This window comes from Callospermophilus lateralis, unplaced genomic scaffold, assembly GCF_048772815.1.
Source record: "Callospermophilus lateralis isolate mCalLat2 unplaced genomic scaffold, mCalLat2.hap1 Scaffold_205, whole genome shotgun sequence".
Taxonomy (NCBI): domain Eukaryota; kingdom Metazoa; phylum Chordata; class Mammalia; order Rodentia; family Sciuridae; genus Callospermophilus; species Callospermophilus lateralis.
The window spans coordinates 2,094,838-2,109,152 of NW_027513036.1; positions in this window are offsets into that span (position 1 = coordinate 2,094,838).

Genomic DNA, 14,315 nt, shown 5'->3' on the forward strand with positions numbered 1-14,315 from the left:
CGGCAACGGGGGATCCTCACACTGGTCTAACCAGCCCCGCCACTCCCGCGGGCAAGCCAGCCCTTGATCCCTTAAAGAAGGGACAATCGTCGTGGTCCGGGAGAGGAAAAAAGGGTGTTTCTGGACCCTTCTCTTTCAGGAGTTGATCAGGTTGGCAGATCTGGAGGGCTAATCCAAACAAGGCGCTTGACTTGTGAGGTCGCGAGTCTAGACAGAGCTGGTGGCTAGGCGGCTCCTTATCTTTCCCTGGGATCAGCCCAAGAGGCGCTCCCCGGCCCACTGCACTCAGCTCTCCCGGGCCGGGAGCCACCGCACTGCGCAGATGGCACAACAAACACAGCACCTGAGCCTTTACAGCTCGCTTTATTGTTTAATGGAGAATGCAGTGAAACATTCATTTGTCTTCTCGGCCCCACGAACCCAACCGCTTTGTGGCCACAAACGCCGAGTGGGGGTGTGCTCCCACGCCACGCAGGTCCCCAAGCTGGACAGCGCGGGACCGTTGGCTCCGCCACCGCGCGTGTTAGTGCGCATCGCCCTTCTGTCCCTGACCCCTCAAAGCTGGAGAGAGCCTTCGGGAAAACTAACTGCTGCCTCTCTTTGGCTTGTGACACCTGAAGGCAGTGGGGTGGAGGCACAGTGGGGAGAAAGCTTAGGCGACACGTCTTGGACTAATCCAGTATCTCCTCTTGCTGCCTGGAAATGACAATTCAGCGCTAAAACCATTTATGGCTTGCGGGGGTCAGTGGGCTCTGACTCAGGGCGATCAATAAAAACATTTAGTTCAGTAATAAGCTGCGTTTTTTCCCCCCAATGTACCCAGAAAGATGCGTCACCATCTTGGACAGGGTGTCCCTGGGCAACTGAGTGCCCTTTCTCCCCCGCCAGCACAAACAAATGGCATGTGACTTTCCACTGTTTCCCTGACCACTTCATGGGGCAAACCATGGAAGCCTTGGTCTTCCCTAGCTGATTTCCAGCAGAGAGGCCGATATCGCCATCCACTTGGGAGGAGGGAACCATTGGGTCAGACCTTGAAATGCCCTTTTTGGAGAAAAGCATAGCCAACCGTGGGGATTTATAATCAAGGATTTTGTGGCTCGAATTTCAAGTTAATTGATTAAGATTACGTTAATTATAATTTTACTCATTCCCTCTAGATTTTTTCCTTGTTTCAAAGCGGGCGGGGGGTGTTTCTAGTTTATATCATGTTACTTGCTATTCTAGTTTACAAACATTATGTATATGTGTGGGTGTTTTAATGTATATCATTGGCACGGAGGAGTACATAATACTCCCTCTGTTTGAAAACTAGCCATAGATGTAGGTGAGAGTAATTTGATTATGTGCTTAACGTAGTGTTAATGCAAACATTATCATCTTCCAGTTTGGGTGACATTTCAAATCCACATGCTTTTCCTTGCTTATTCTCTGCATCACAACTCTGTGTCACGACAAAGGAAGGTAAAATAAGGCAAAACTTAGTTTTATGAAATTGAAAGATTTCTGTAGGGAGGTTTTCTTGAAGAGGAGGAGGGGGGAGGAGGAGGGGAGGAGGAGGGGTGGGAGGAGGAGGAAGGGGAGGAGGGGGAGGGAGAGGAGGAGGAGGGGAGGAGGAAGAGGAGGGAGGAAAAGAAGAAGAATCTTTTTCTGGAAAAGTATCCTTACACAGTAACTCAGACACTGACTTTTCTTTTTCTCATGGGTAAAAGTTGCTGTTTATTTTGACCTGTCACAAATACAATGTGTTGTTTGAAACTTGTGAAACTTAGCAGGTATATAGAGATAATATTAGACAGGCCACTGAATATGATAAAGTAAAATATGGTGGGAATTAACTTTTAAGGACTGTGAATGATTTTACTTTTCCCTAATCGCTTTTAAATTAATATTTCTTCAAAATGCTTTATCTATTTTCTCACATTTGATGATATAAAACAGCAAACTATTTAATGCACAAAAAAAGGTGGGACTTACAGGTTCCTTGTGCAGTTATTTTAATAATTTAAATTACTTGTGTCCTCAATTTGTTTTAAATATTCTTTATTAAAAATATTGCCCATGCCTGGTTAAAATGTTTTTCTTTAAATTTTTAGTGATTATTTATTAGACAAATCATTAATTTTTATTAAAATAGGAGATTGACTTTAATTTTAACAAAATAAATCTATATCAGATTTTTGGAATGATTAGAAGGAAATATAAAAATAATGAGTTAGATTTGTTAAAAAAAACATATATACTTGAAATAATGTATTTTAAGTATTACAGGGGAGAATGTTTTATGGACTCAAGTACAAAAATTTTATTCTAAACTCTGAAGATATAATTCATGGTAATTTAACAATTTATTTCAATTGTCTAAGAATTTTGGTAATGGAAATTTACTTTTTATTTTTTAAAAAAAACCTTAAAATAAAAGTAACCTGACATTTGAAATAACATTTAAAATTTAATTCACAAAACAAGAAACCTGTATTTATAAAGTACAGTAATTTGCTTCCACTGACGTTGGAAGTCTGATGTCTAAAAAAATTACACGTGGAAAATGTGAATTAGCAGTTTCTGCAGAACAAAACCTCTCAGTAAACTCTAAAATCATTCATTTACTTTCCTCAGTAGTGGAGGGGAATATTTTGGAGATTACTACTTAGAATTTTGTGTATCAAAGTACATTTCATATTTCTAAGACTATAATGTGTCTTTAAAGTTTTGATAACTTCCAAGACACTAATCACTCTTGTGTTTTATATGGGTAAATTTCTCCCCAGTTACCAGAAGTTGAACACTTAGTTAAGAATGGTATATTGCCAATAAAAACTCCACCTTTTGGTTCTATTATCCCATCAGTATGGACTCATAAGTCTCATTAATGTTCATGGATATGTCCTTGTATATCATGTGCAAGAAGGGTCTTGGAGATACTTCAACCAGCAATGTCTTTATAGCAAGTACACCGGGGCTAAAACAAAGTAAGGAGTAATTTCCATCAAATCTAGGCCTGGATAATATTTAGTCCCATAGGTGAAAATAATTGAATGAAGTGGAAGGATTAGAATTGACTTCAAAGTAAAATATATATATATATATGAATCTGAAAATATTTTAGGAGTTGCTCTTAGTTAACTAATCTATCAGAAATTCTACTGCCAGGCAAATGGTAGAGCTGCTTTATCACAGAGATCTAGAATCAAAGCTGATATATACTGCTTACTTACCCTATATATAGAAAGTTGTTTCTATTGAATTATTTACTGAAATTTGAGTGATGTTTTGTTTTTGTGTGTTCATTTTATTGTGGTGGTATACTATATGAAATCAGTCTTGTGAATTAATGTATGCATTTGTGATGTGTGTTATGGCAGTCTCTGGCTGTGGCATAGAGTTTTCTCTAGGGCAAAGCTAAGTGGCTGGTATTAGACTAGAATCGGTAACATTACAGAATCAAGTGCTGGTCCGAGAGTAAAATGATGAATGCTGTTCCTCTTGCATGTTGTCTTGGTTATTCAAGTAGAAAATTATCTATGATTACCATACCTACTAAGAATATTTTCAGTCTTTGTAGAAAATATTAAAAAAGGAGTCAGTTTCTTCCAGAGCAAGAGTACATTATGGTTGTTTCTGTCATGGAATAACACTTTTTTTTTTTTCTGTCTGTAAAGCACTTTGCAGTCATTAGTTATGCATGAGAGGTGTCAGAACCTGTTTTCCTAATGACTTCTGTATATGTTTCTCCACACAATTCTTAGTTCCCTTATCTTTCTTTCATAGATGAAATAGCAGAGCATCAAAGAGGAAATACTATATCCTTGTATTTTTATTTTTTGGTACCAGGGGTTGAACCCACTGGCACTTAACACTAAGCCACATCTCCAGCCCTTTTTATTTATTTTTTATTTGTAGATAGGGTCTTCCTAAGTTTCTGAGGGCCTCATTAAATTGCTGAGGCTGCCCTCAAACTTATGATTCTCCTTCCTCAGCCTCCTGAGTCCATGGGATTACAGGCATCTGCCACCCCACCTGAAGCACCTTTATTTTGAGACAAGTTCTTGCTAAGGTACCCACATTGGCCTCAAGCTAGCCTTATTAGTTACTGGATTTGAAGGCATATGCCATGAAACCAGCCTATTATCAATCATTTTTATGTGTTGGGAATTTCGGAGTATGCTTTTCTAGTCATTTAGAAATAGATCATGGGTTGCTTTGGTCAGTAGTTAACCTACTGTGCTGAAGAAGGATTAGGATTCCTCTATTTTGTGTTTTGTGTTTTTGATGTCCCTTATTGAATTTCTTTCTGTTTCTCTTCTACTTCCCCTTCCCAGTCTCTAGTAGACATTGTTCTCTTTCATATTTCTACAAGGTTGACTTATTGATTTCCATAGCAAATGTGCACTATTAGAAAGTCTTTTTCATTTTTTAGCTATTGGGCATTGAACTTAGGGCCTTGCACATACTAGACAACCACCTCCACTATTAGAAATTCTTAAGGCCCTCAAAAAGCTTTCATTAATTGGAGTTGTGTCTATGACTACTTATCCTATGATAAATTAAAAATAATATTTTAAATTTTATTTCTTTTAAAGGAACTCACTACATGTTAACACAAATAATTTTTTGATTTAAAAAATAAAAATAACTGTAGTTGATAAAACAAAATATTTAGCGAAAAGAGTGGCTTTGTTTTCTATTTTTGAGAACCTCTTAATGTCTGGCTTAAGAGAAGGCAGCTGAATTCTCAAAACTGCTTCCTCATTCAGTTTGTGTTATCACACATCATGCAGTTTCTGGAACTCTGTGTCCACTAGTGAAAGAATGAAAGTAAAAAGGCAAATAATGTCAGAGTATTCGCCTGAAAAGAGGTTTGACCTCAAGGTGCCCCGAAAAGTTTCAGGGTCATCCCCCAGGGCTTACCAGACCACCTGTTGAGACCCACTGCCTCAAAAAATGGGCTTTTACAAGAAGATCATAGAGAAACTATTGCTTGAAGAAATTTAATTGCTTGTATTAATGTGCTATTGATATTTTTAAGTCAAGTGACTTTTCAGTTTTGTTATCTCTGATCTGAAAGCCCTTTCTATCTAGGGCCTTAAAGGGGAAAAAAATCTGATATTATATAACTGAAAAATCCATGTCTTCTTTGCACGGAACTGTAGGAGAGATGACTAGTTGGTTGTTGACTATTGTATACAAAACGTGTGGGAATTCATCTTGCAGAGCTTCACCTTAGGAAGCTGTGGAGGATACTGAACACTGAAGAGAACTTTGAAATTCATACCAAATGCTTTCGACCTGACAAGGTGGAAGTTGCTAGCCACACCTTTTTGAGACAAGGAAGCAAAAGTGACTTGGAAAATACTTTTGGAATAGTCACTTGGTTTTTGAGATGAGAGAAGACAGATGAAAGACTGAAGGCTACAAAAATAACAAGTCAAGGATTCAATGGTTTGGACAGAGGACGGACCTTTTATACTTGGCATAAAAAGAAAGGGAGGGATTGGTGTGTGTGAGAGATTCTCAGAGGGTGGCTGATATGGAGAAGACTGACAGTTGTGCACAAGCTGTGTTTTCTTCTTCTTCTTTATGAGAGTGAATAAGCTTCACATCCCAGGATCCCTTGTAGTTGGCGGGTCACATGACTACATCCTTGCCAGTGAAAACTTATTAATGTGGATTATTCTAGGTTTAGGCCTTAGGGTAATGATTGTACTTCCTTTGTGCTCTCTTTTTTTTTCTCTTTGTTTCTTCCTTTCTTCTTTATTAGTGCATTATAGTTAAACATAATATGGGGGTTTATCTTGACATATTCATAGATGTACATAACATAATTTGCTTCATTTTGATCTGCACTACCTCCCCTTTCTCTCCCTCTGCTGTCCATCCTCTACTATACTGGAGTCCTTTTTATTAATTTATTTAAATTGGTTCATTACAGTTATATATATATATATATATATATATATATATATATATATATATATATATATATATATACTCACTGTGGTATATTTGTACAAACACATAGCATAATTTGGTCAATTTCATTTTACAGTTCCTCCCCTTTCCCATTCCTTCTCCCTTCCTCTGTATCACTTTCCTGCTCCACTATTCTCCCTTCTGTTTTTCATGCGAGCCCCTGTTTTTGAACTTCCTTATTTCTCTCTAGCTTTCACATATGAGAGGACCTTTTTTGGCAGGGGAGGGAGGGTAAGGGTGCTAGAGATGGAACCCAGGGTCTTATACATGCTAGATAAGTGTTCTACTACTGAGCTACAAAGGTCCAGCTTGAACTGGGCACAAGATTACAGTGCCCTGAAGCTATGATGAAGCAAGAGGATGGAAAAACCCAGGTCTAAATACCTTCAGGAAATGGAGCTGCCTGCCAACTTGAAACATTCAGCTCAAACTGCAAAGGAGAAATAATTTACGGTTTTCTTATTTTGAGAGGGGGCTACTGAGGATTGAACTTGGGGGCACTTAACCACTGAGCCACATACCCAGACATATTTTGTGCTTTGTTTAGAGACAGGGTCTCACTGAGTTGCTTATCACTTTGATTTTGCAGAGGGTGGCTTTGAACTCATGATCCTCCTGCCTCAGGCTCCTGAACTGCTGGGATTACAGGCATGCACCACTATGCCTGGTTAATTTTTAGTTTTCTTTTATTTATTTATTTATTTATTTATTTATTTTTTAACTTTTTTTTTAGTTTTCTTTAAGCCACTGAATTATAGGGGGGGGGGCATTTTTCACATTAGCCCAGACTTAGTTTAAAACTACTGGTTATAGACTAGAGCATTGAGGTGGGTAAGAAGTCCAGAATGATTGGAAGTTTCTGAATCTGAATGATATATTTTGAATATGTCATGAACTTATATACTCATTCATTAATCCCTTTAAATATTTACCTGTGGCATATTACATATCATGCAGTATTGTATATGCTGGTTTTATAGCAGTGAAGAAAACAAAAAAGTCCTTTCCTTCATGATGCTTTCATTTTTGTGGTGCTTTCAAAGAACATACAAATGAAGGCTGGCGTTGTGGCTCAGTGGTAGAGTGCTTGCCTTGAACACATGAGGCACTGGGTTCAATCCTCAGCACCACGTAAAAATAAACAAATAAAATAAAGGTATTCAAAAAAGAAAAAGGGCATACAAATCAGTGCATATTATAGCAAAGGTAGGAATAGCTGGTGTGAAGAAAAATCAAGCAGAGAAAAGGGAGGGAAAGACTGAGATGCAGTGATCAAGTAAGGCTTCTCTAAGGAGGTGACCTTTGAAGAGATGGTGGGTGCTTTAAAAAGTGGGAGTGCAGTGTGTGTGCGTGCATCAATTCTTTACTGAAGCTAAGTATTTAAACCTTGGTGTGTCATCGATATGTCCAAACCTGTGCAGAAAAAAATGGACCAGTGTCAGAGAGGAATCTGTAAGTTATTCACCTACATGACTTAGTGAAAACAGAAGGATATGTAGAATGAAAAAAAAAAGCAGGAACACACAATTGTACAAAAATTCGTCAAAGATCTGTTGGAAGAAAAGTGGGAAGGAATAAGGAAAAAAGCAGGGCACAAATGTGAAAAATAGGTGAAGAGATCAGGGTGATGATGAGGAAAAATAAAAGACAATAGAAGGGTCTCAGGAACTGAAGCCAGAAGTCTTCAAAGGGGCAGGTATGAAAAGCTGTGCCCCATACATCAGAAAGATCAAGGAAGATAAGGACAGAGAAAATGCCTTTGAACTTGGCTGAATGGAGGTCATTGGATACCATAAAGAGGTAAAGATGGAAGCCAGATTTTAGAGAGGAATTAGGGGGGAAATATTTTAAATATAGTTCATCTAACTCTTCACCATTGTTATTGGACATTTATTGAGTGTAGTGATTCTATGGAGCTCTTCTCTGATAACCGAAGTATTCACCAAGTTCAGTTACCAGGCTTATGAAGGACTGAAGTTTTAGAGGCTGCAACTTCTTTTAACCCTTTTAGATGGTCCCTGGAGGACAGAACTGCCGAAAATATTTTTAACTCCTTTGGCTGTCTGGCTTGGCTACATTTAAGAAGACTCAAGATTCCACAATTCATTGCAGACAAACCAATTAAATGTTAAACTCCCAGAGGCTAAAACAAAACTGTCAAAAGAAAGTGAATATGGAGTGGTAATTATCCAGTAATTACAAGAATCTAGGCAAAAATCTAAGGGGGAAAAAGCATGGCATGTTGTAAAATTATTTGAGAGGATAGCAATTTGCTCAGTTTTGTTGACACTGAACTAAAATGTGTGATATTTCATCAGGAGTTAATATTCTGTATTCTATATATCAATTTATTACATGCTCAGCTAAAAAAGATTGAAAACAAAGCAATAAATTTGAATACATTAAAGTTAAAAAAAGTTAGGCCTCAAAAATTTAGGTGACAAGGAGCAAAGTCCTTATATTTTGACACATCATCCAGGGCATATTGTGCCAGTCTGAAAAAACACTGGGGAATCAAATGGCATATTATCTGCCATACTTTGCTTCTCCTGAAATGAATATCTACTAAGAATTTATAGTTTCTCTTAGTTCTACTTCGTTTTGTGCAAAATGATAAAATTGAATCTAGCAATACATATATTCACAAAGTTAGTCATTATTTATAGCTCAAGATAATTTTAAAAGATCAACTATTCCTCATCCAATACTTTGTAGTATGCAGAGAGGATAAACCATGAAATCTTTAGTAAAAGAAAAAATGAAAACAGGAAGAAAAGAGTGATTTGAAGATTTTGAGGGTCATTGTTAATTACGTGGAGAGGAAAAACTCATCTGATGAGCAGGTTAATGCATTAGGAATTGTATAGGACAGTATTGAGACAAAGCAAAAGAATTCAATGAGTCTAATGGAAAATATTCTATTTTTTAAAAAGAATAATTATAGATATTTATTCACATAAAGTGATCAAATTCTATGTCTGTGATTAACACTGTATATAGTATGAATCTGAAGAATGTTTTAATAGTTATATTCTTTTTAATGTTTTTCATATTTTCTTTAAATGTTCATTTTATGGCTAGTAAATATGACACTGCTTGCATCTTCTATTGACTTTTCTCCATATACTATAAGATATTTAATTGGTTCTTTTTATTTGTACATAACATTAGAATTTGTTTTGACACATTACAAAATCATGAAATACAATTTGCTCTAATTCATTCCTTATATTTCCCTTTCCTTCCCTTCCTCCTCTCTCCTCTCTTGTACTCTACTTATCTTCTATTATTTGCTGATAGACTTTTTTTTTTCTTTTTTTGGTGTCTTGTGGCTATATATGATGGTGAAATTCACTATGGTATATTCATGTATGTACATAGGAAAGTTAGGTCAGATTTATTTCACTGTTTTTCCCTTATCCTGTCCTCCCTCCCTCCCATTGGTCTACTCCACTGATCTTTTTCCTAAAAAAATATCAAGTTTTTTAAAAAAATGTTTAATCATGGGGATTCCTTTAAATGCATTTCCCCCAGAATAATAGATTATATTTTTTTCCCTGACCTCTAATTTTAGAATTATGTTAAAGTACATAAAACAATAAAATGAAGGCACATCCAGAATGGTAAATGTTTTAGTTATTTCATTTATTGTAGAATACAGATTGATATGTAAAATGCTTTACAAACTAACCCTTGATTTGTTTTCTGAATGAAATGTCATTTATATTCATTTCTTACACTTTCTAAAATGCTCATTATGTACAAGGTATATTAATAGTAAATATATAACTTGTCTATTATCAGATTAATTTTATATCACTGGCTATTGGTTACTTTTTTGAAGAAGTGTTGATTATCCACTTGGGAAAAAATGCACAAAAGTTTAAAATGCACATTTTTTTAGAAAATTAATTTTTCTCCAGAAAGAAAGAAACACATTTTTTTTCTATCAAATTAATGGTAAAAAATCTATTTTATAACTTGAAATTGATGGAATAATTTTCTCTTTTACCTACCACCCACTATCTCTGGGTGGCAGCCACATCACTCATTGTTGCTTAGCAAGAATACATAAGCAACATATTCTAGAAATTTGAAGAATTAAACAAAGAGCCAGGTCTTGTATGGCATAAGGCAGTAAACTAACTCAGAAGGAAATATGCCCAGATAAATTCATAAAAGCCAGATACTCCACAAGAGTCTTGAGACATCTTGGCATTGAACTAATTAGCTCTGTAAAAAGTCACAAATAAACCAGATAGGTGACTAGAAGACAGGCAGCAAATAAGAACTTTAAGGACACTCTCTACTAAGTATATCCTGGCTATTCTAGGGGTCTTACCTTGAATGAGTCATGTCTCTCTTCTTAATGTAGCTGTTGAACTATAACACAAGTTCTTTTTGTGTGTGTGTGTGTGTGTGTGTGTGTGTGTGTGTGTGTGTGAGTGGTGCCAGGGATTGAGTCCAAGACAAGCACTCTGCCAATTGAGGTGTATCCCCAGCCCCCAAACAAGTTCTTACATCAAGCATAAATGAATATGAAGTAGGGAAAATATGGAAAGGCTTCTGAATAATAAGCAAAGATAAAATTTTTCAGATAATCAGTTATTTGAATAACCAATCAGAACTTGAGACCAAGTTTGAGACAAATGAAAAATAGGCTCTATCTGAGTGGTCACTTGAGACTTATGGGCATTTGGCTTTCTAAACTCTTCTATAACTTCCATTTAACATTCATTTTCTATGTACCTGTCACTAAAGCAAGTGATAATCTTACATTGTTTCTCATTCTCATTTATAATATGTTAATATTGGCAAATCCCATGTTGTAGAAAAGGAAAGTCATCTCTAGTCAAGACAATTTGCCCAAGGTCTCAGGAAATTTGTGGGTTAAAGCAACAATTATTTAAATCAACTTATCATCAATTTGCATATCAATTCTTAATTTAGACACACTGGTCCACAAAACTACCTTAACTGTTAGTACAGGGAAAACCTAAACAGATCTCTAAAAGTGTTGCTTTTTGAGATCTTGAGTCATTCCCTGGAAGAGCAAATCCTCCAGGTCTTCCAAAGTGAGTCTACACTTTAGTTACAATAAAGCTGTTATGGTTATTAGCCTACTCTGAGTCCAGCCCCAGGGCCCACTTTTAGTTTCTGGAATGTACTATGTTTATCTTGTTTTGTTTTGATCTTCCTTTTGCCTCCCCCCTTTTGGCCCTCTACTGGCATTATTTCCTACCAGGCACTCTTCATCTGCTAATCCTACCTATCTCATCATTCAGTTGCATAGTTCAGATGCCCAGTCCTCAAGGACCCAAGGTCATCTTGTGCCCCAACCTTGTGCTCTCATTCCAACTTTCTTTCCTACTGCATGTTTATGTCTCTGACTTACCTATAGGTCCCCAAAGTGTCTATTTTCTTCTCCTTTATATTCCCAGAATAGGCACAATGCACAGTGGGCACTCAAATGTTTATTTATTGGATATGAATTAAAGTATGAATGAATATCAGAGCTGACAAACTCAGGAAACAACTGCACTGCTTTATTAAGAGCTAATGGCAAGAGAAGAAACAGAAAAGAGGGCTACTTCAGATTGATGACTGGACTTATTTCAAGATGATAAACAGGAGAGAGAGAGAGAAACTGACAGACTGCAGGATGGCAGTCACTTAGTGATTATGGTGATGGAGTCAGGCAGTCTTGGATCCCAATACTTGCTGGTTGACCTTGGGCACACTTGGACTAATTTGATGTGTATCTACTATGTAATAAACTCTCTATATGGATTGTTATTATTATTAATTATTGGTATTATTCTTGTCAGTAAATTTACTTTGTGCTCTTTTTGTCTTTCTCTCTCTCTTTTTTCCCCTGTTCAGATAGATGCAGAGTCTTTATGTTTTTCTTGTTTTTAGGTGATGTGAATCATCCTTCATATTTTTACATTTATTTTCTGTATCTGGTTACTACTTTCTTTATGATAATGTTTATATACATGTACTTTTGTGGCTTTCATCAATGGAGGAGTATATGCAACATGAAAGGGACTTTCAGCAAATAATTAGAAGACAATTTTTAAAAATCATAGCACCTCAGCACATGTTATTACTTTTTTTCATCTTAATTGCCACCAGCACAGATTCCCACATAATTATATATACATATGTATATATATATATATATATATATATATATATATATATATGTATGTGTATATATATATGTATGTATATAAAACATACTATGTGTGTGTGTATATATATATATATATATATATATATATATATATATATATATACATATATGTCTCTCTCTCTCTCTATATATATATATAGAGAGAGAGAGTAGCCTGTTCTTTTTGCATATATTCTATAATAAATATTGCCCCTTTGTACTTCCAGAACCAAAAATATCTCAGGAAAATGATCTTGTCATATCAGTTTTTCCCTTGGTTATTTAATATCACACAATCTAAATGCAATATTTTATCTAATGCTGTATACGTTATATTATTTCATCACATTTCTTATGGCACAGATCCTCAACCTTTTAATTATAGCAAAATATTCAAAAGGTCAGTGAAACAATCCTCAAAGGAGCTTCTGGAACAATATAGTAGCAGAGGCTTATTGTCTGTGCCATAAAAATGATTATGTGAAAGGACAGTGTGCACCTCCAGAAACGCTAGCAATTCTGCCATCAGATAAATGATTGCAGCCTTCAGAGGGCTGGCTTCCTTTATTTTAGCTACTGGTTGTAGAGCAGGGAAACAGAAGCCTGCATGGGGAATGAAGGCCCAGTGTTTTTTTTTTTTTTTTTTTTTTTTTTAACTGAAATGTCAAGCTATGTGACTATGCCCGGCAGAAGACGACCCCCTGTGAGATGTGATAAGCCCCAGGCCTGCTCCACACACTACACTGAAAATGCGGTGGGAGGGCTTCCCAGGCTGATGGAACTAATGACAGTAATAGCTCTGGGTAATTTGTCTTTTTCCTTACTGTGCACATTCTCTACATGTGGTGCACTTTACACCTACCACCAGGCTCACATCTGGAAGGCTACAACCCTCTCAGGCCTGATTCAGATAGGTTGAAATCTCCTATAAAGTAAATCTGACCTCTCATTTTCTTAATAATTCAGGATTATGTTAATGTTACTCAGCAACTATTGTAGAATGGTTCAGGAATATTGAGAAAGCTTAAGCCCCAGTATTGGAAGTAGGACCAAGCTTTCCTTGCATATTTGTTCGTAATTTTTTCCTTATATCATTCCAAAGGAAAAAAATATATGAATTTTGAAAAATATGTAATTTCCATCATTTATTCATTGTTTCTAGTTCTAGGACTTCCTTTACTTAGGAAGAAATTTTCTATTTTTTTTCTTTGGTATAAGGATTCTCTACAAAAGACTTATAAGAATACTAATGATAGGTTTGGGTTTTTAATTCCAACTGTAAAAAATACTTAGTTAAAGAGACTGACAAAATAATTTCAAGATAGATAAAACAGACTCCATAGCAGTTTAATCTCATAAATGCAGAGTAATCTCAGATTTTCAACAGTAAAAATCTGATTTTAGTGCTGGTTCCATAGCAAAATTGTACATTTAATATCATGTTTATGTTCTGTTTTCTGTATTTATGTAAAAAGTATCTGTATTATTAAAAGTATAAATATCTGAACAGATCTTTTGGAAAAAATATAAATGATCTTAAAATTTAAGAAATGTGTATACTACATTAAAAGGGTAGGCTCTTCAATCCTAGCTCTTGTGAATAAAGAGAGAATCCAAGTAACTCCATAAATTAGTTTGTGAAAGATTGCCCAAGAGAGGTGGAGATTTTTAGCCATTGTCAGAGATGAGAACTATAGTGTTTGCCAGAAAAAAAAAGCATGCTTATTAGTATGGATATCTAAATCATTATGTCAAAATATAAATAAAGTTATTTCTAAGTTATAAATAGAAACTTGATTTTATTACTTTTTTTTTCTTCAATACACATCCAGGATAGTGCTAGTAAAACATTTGTTTCTGAGAGCTAAAATTGATGTACAGAAACAACACAAATTACCGGTTGTTTTATATGAGTCAATAATTCTATTTCTCACAATCAAGATTGTAAATATTTTCCTACAAATAGTATCTGTGGTTATAATTGGTCAACAACAACAATAACAACAAAAAATAACAAGTTATCAGCAGTGCTGAATTATTCTTGGTGCCTCTGACTATTGACTCAGTTACTCAACCTCTACAACAATTTGAAGGCAGAAGAGGCTGTAGAAAATTCATAAGTTCCCATTTGTACTTCTGGGTGGAAAGAACAGATGGATTTCAG